Genomic DNA, 5,003 nt, shown 5'->3' with positions numbered 1-5,003 from the left:
GAAAACACAACAGCAGAGAATGGTTTAGATCCATAAACCACTGGGTTTTGGGGCCAGCACGCTTCCGCTGCGCCACTCTGCTTCGCAAGCCCATTGTTTCCTGAAAATTACTGTTTCGCGGAAGCCAGGAATCTATTCACTGTCTCTTTTCATTTCAAACAAGAAATGTTGCCCAGCAAACCAGAAAGAGACTAATGTGGAAAAATTGATTATTCATGATAAGTTATTTTTTGTTACACAAAGAAATCCCTGTTTTGAATTGTATTCCCTGCTGTGTAACTGTTCCTTGTTGTGGAGCTGGGACTCTGCCTTTGACAGATCATCGCTGCGGTTGTGTCAATTTCTTCCCTGTTGTGCAAATATGTTCCCGGTTGTGTAACAAAGAATAAAGAACAAAGAACAATACAGCGCAGGAACAGGCCTTTCGGCCCTCCAAACCCACGCCGCTCCCTGGACCAAACTAGATCATTCTTTTGTATCCCTCCATTCCCACTCCGTTCATGTGGTTATCTAGATAAGTCTTAAACGTTCCCAGTGTGTCCGCCTCCACCACCCTCTGTGTAAACTACGTCCTTCTGATATCCGTGTTAAACCTCCCCACCCCGCCCCCCCCCCGCCCTCACCTTGAACCTATGGCCCCTCGTGATCGTCACCTCCGACCTGGGAAAAAGCTTCCCACCGTTCACCCTATCTATGCCTTTCATAATTTTATACACCTCTATGAGGTCACCCCTCATCCTCCGTCTTTCCAGTGAGAACAACCCCAGTTTACCCAATCTCTCCTCATAACTAAGCCCTTCCATACCAGACAACATCCTGGTAAACCTCCTCTGTACTCGCTCTAATGCCTCCACGTACTTCTGGTCGTGTGCGAATGCTTTTTCTGCTGCAGAACGAATGCTTTTTCTGCTGCATCTGTCTGTATTCAGATTGTGCTTTGCCTTATCTGGTGCTCAATGAGGGATCTTTCTGATTCTGAAGACGGGAATGGGTTAATGAGCTTTGTCACACTTCAGCATTAAGACCCGAACTCTGTGATTTTGTTGAGAACACTGCAGAGTTCATGTTTTCGTCAGAGTTCGGTGTTTTTCATGTCTGTGCCAGATAAGAGGAACAGCTATTCTTGCTGTCTCCACTTGTTATTAAGAAATGCGATTAACGCAGCTCGAAATAAGCTAAACAATCTCCATTTTTATGTAACTTTGTTTAACACGATGGAGTTGACATGTATGCCTTCTGTGATCGTATAACCATAGATTCATATAGATATATTCATCATACTTTATTCCTCTTATCCTGATATAAAGTATGATACAAACCTGTATGTATATTAGTTCACTTGTTTGTGCAAAACCTGTGATATTGTTTCAAGGATATAAATGACGAACAATCGTGGCCTTGGAGATCGAACAAACTACGCAGAGGAAGATACTGCTGATGCAACAAGAATCTCACCACGAACAATGACAGACATCTCAGAGAATTGCAATGTAATGAGGGCGGGGCCCGGGACATATATAAACTCTGTTCTTACTTGTGTTCGAAGAGAAGGCTGGGGGTCCACTGTTAGAAACCTCACTTCTCCCATAATTGTGAAAATAAACCTGCACTTTGATCGATTAATAGTGTCAGATGATTTTTTTTACCTACAACAGATTCTATCTGTTGAACTGTGCCTGTACAAGTGACTTGTTCTGGCTGTCAGCTTCCAGAACTGAAAGATAGTTTCTAAATTAATTCTGTATCTGTCAATCTTTGATACTGCAACTGACTTTATGTATCCCCCTCAGTTTGAATCAGCTATTTATTTTGTTTATTCATTCCTTGGATATGGGCATCGTTGACTGGGCCCGCAATTGTTGCCCATCCCAAATTGCCCTTGACCTGAGCGGCTTGGTAGGTCGCCTCAGAGGACAGCTTCGAGTCACCAAAGTTGCTGAGCGTCGGGGGCCACATGGAGGTGCAGACCAGGAAAAAATGCATTCCTTAAAGGACATGAGTGAACCAGTTGTGTTATTTTAAGGCAATCGATTGATTGTCGTTAGACTTTTAATACCAGATGTTTTTATTGATGTCAAATTTCACCATCTGCTGTGGCTGTGTGTGTGTGTGAGTGTGGATTAATCCTTTATATTCCCTCACAAACACTGCGATCCCCTTGCTTTTGTGAATTTCTAAGACGCACTTGTACCTCTGAGACCCTGATGGGCGGGTGGAGTGTTGGGTGAGGTTTGAAGGCAATGCTGCAGGATGCTGAGTGTGAAAAGAGACAATTTTAAAGCATGTATGCAGGAAAGTGAAGAGTGAGCTTAGAAATCATAGAAACCCTACAGTGCAGAAGGAGGCCATTCGGCCCATCGAGTCTGCACCGACCACAATCCCACCCAGGCCCTACCCCCACATATTTACCCGCTAATCCCTCTAACTACGCATCTCAGGGACAATTTTTAACCTGGCCAATCAACCTAACCCGCACATCTTTGGACTGTGGGAGGAAACCGGAGCACCCGGAGGAAACCCACGCGGACACGAGGAGAATGTGCAAACTCCACACAGACAGTGCGAAGATCACAGAAAAGCTGTGTCTGGAGCTGCGCCCAAGAGTCAGGATTGTGTTGTCAGTGAATGAACTGAAGGAACAAACGACATGCTGGAAATATTCAGCAGCTCCGAAAGTAGCTGTGGAGAGATATTCCTGTCGCCAGGATGTAACTCTCCAATTGGATACTTCACGTTGCTCAGATCTGACACTCTCAACACCTTCGTGCAAGGAACAGATAGGGCGGGAATTGGGTTTTTGTTGATTTGAGAAAACAGCGCAATGCAGCAATGAGAAACTCCTCACCTCCCGGCAGCTTGGGGAAGGATGGGACTCAGATACAGGCCTCTGTCTGGGGTTTGAAAATGGAAAAACGCATCGCGTTTTAAAAGTAATAACAATAAAGGTGGAATTCAATTCGATTTGTGCAGAGATTTTACACTTGCGCAAATGTCGTCAGGATGGCCGAGCGGTCTATGGCGCTGCGTTCAGGTCGTAGTCTCTTCTGGGGGCGTGGGTTCAAATCCCACTCCTGACAGCTAATTTTACTTCGCGAGGCACCATCCAAAACCAAGAAATCTCTCACCGGGCAGCAGATGCGGAGAAACAACGACCACTCAGAGACCCACACCACACTGACTTGGAAACATATCGCCGTTCCTCTGGCTGGTTCACAATCCAGGAACTCCCTCCCGAACAGCAGTGTTTGTGCACACGCACTGCAGTGGCTCCAGAGGAAATTCGTCACCAATTACACAAAGATAATTAATTTGGAGAATAAATGATTCCCGTGCCAGCGACACACATAGCCCTCATGAATGAAGTATTTCTTTAAAAAAATCACCTTGTGCCACTGAAGGAGAACGTCTGCCGTCAGAGCAGAAAGCTGTGTTTGTGAATGACATCCTGAACACGGCTACTTTTATACTAGATGTGTGTCTGAAAACAATAAATCGAACCAGCTCACGATAAATCACTCAATGTTTAGCGGAAGAGTTGCACTGAGTGATGTGTGTGATTCCCTCTGATGTGATTGTTCAATGTCGGGAAAGGTGGGTTTCAAAGGCTTTCAGGGAAATCGGTGCAGTCTCGATGGGCCACTGTGGGATTCAATTATTTTTCTTTCATGAATCTATCCGAGATCCCATTGCATCTGTGGAGAGAGAAGCGGCCGTTCCCGTGAACTATCTCTGTTTGCAGAGATATGTTCCAGATCTGGTAGTGTCCCCTTTTGCACAAATACCGCCAGATCAGGAACGCATTTCCAGTTTCCGCTGTACAAGCCGAAGCATCAAGCTGGTTTAGTTGGTTAAGGCGCTTGTATGATAAGATCCTGAGTTCAAATCCCAGCAGAGCTTTGACTTCTTTTAGGCGGTATTTGTAAGTCACAGCACGCCTTTCTTGCTCGCCAATGTTGTCCTTCCCTTTACAGTGGATGATCTACAAAGATGAAACAAAAACATATTTCGAGATCCCCACAAATATCTCTAATATTTATTTACACGATCCAGGTATTTTCATAATATTGCAGTAAAACACTTTTAATCTACAATAAACCCAATGCTGTCAGTTCTTCAAACACAGGTTTCCATTTTTTTTTTTCTCAGGGAATTTCTAACACAGTCCAATGACCTTAGAATCATACAATCCTAACAGTGCTGAAGGAGACCATTCTGCCCATCGAGTCTGTACCGACTCCCCGACAGAGAATCGCACACAGGATCTATCCCCACGGCGCCACACATCCACCCCAATAATCTGCCTATACAAACACCTTGGGAACCAAGGGAAAACTATCATGGCCAAACAACCCAAGCTGCTCATCTTTAGGCTGGGGAAGGTAACCGGAGCACCTGGTTTCCTGAGAAACTTGCCTGGATAAATGCAGCTTGAACAACACTACAGAGGTTTGGCACCATCCAGGACAAAGCAGCCCACTTCATTTGCTTCGCATGAATAAAAAATCACTCCCTCCACTACCGACACATAAGGCAGCAGTGTGCACCATCTGTGCTCAAGGTGCATTGCAGCAACACAGCAAGGCTCCTTTGCCAGCACCTTCCAAACCCACGACAACTACAGCCTGGAAGGATAAGCGCAGCAGACACATCAGGATAACACCACCACGTTGCAGGGCATTGATATCTATTCATTGATTGTAGTTAGTTATAAGTTGTTGTTGTTGTTGCCTGGATGCGTTCTTTAACATCGTTTTCTTCCAAAAGTAGCGAAATATCTAACTGAAAATGTATGTTACTATTTTTAACGCAATCAGCGAACGTTGTGTCAAATCTTATGAAAACCACTGGGGTTTGCATTTTCTTCCCAAGTCAGTGGTTTCCCTGAAAGCCGAGTAAACAGAAACAGCATGGAGAGATGGCAGAGCAGGAAATGTCGGTGCCAAAGCTGAATCACATCAATGAAGCAGCAAACCGTTTGCGAACAATCTGATCCAAAATTCGAC

The 5,003-nt window shown here is 44.9% G+C and overlaps 1 non-coding gene across 1 annotated transcript; it reads left to right on the top strand.

The window, feature by feature from the left end:
* Positions 1-2,994: 2,994 nt before the first annotated feature.
* On the top strand, positions 2,995-3,077 carry trnal-cag (transfer RNA leucine (anticodon CAG)). Its single transcript has one exon. It is a non-coding gene; the product is annotated as a tRNA-Leu (tRNA).
* The last annotated feature ends 1,926 nt before the right edge of the window (positions 3,078-5,003 follow it).

The sequence above is a fragment of the Mustelus asterias genome, unplaced genomic scaffold (assembly GCF_964213995.1).
Source record: "Mustelus asterias unplaced genomic scaffold, sMusAst1.hap1.1 HAP1_SCAFFOLD_35, whole genome shotgun sequence".
NCBI classification, from domain to species: Eukaryota; Metazoa; Chordata; class Chondrichthyes; order Carcharhiniformes; family Triakidae; genus Mustelus; species Mustelus asterias.
Note: the sequence above shows the minus strand (reverse complement) of the source record. Positions and strands in the feature narration are given on the sequence as shown.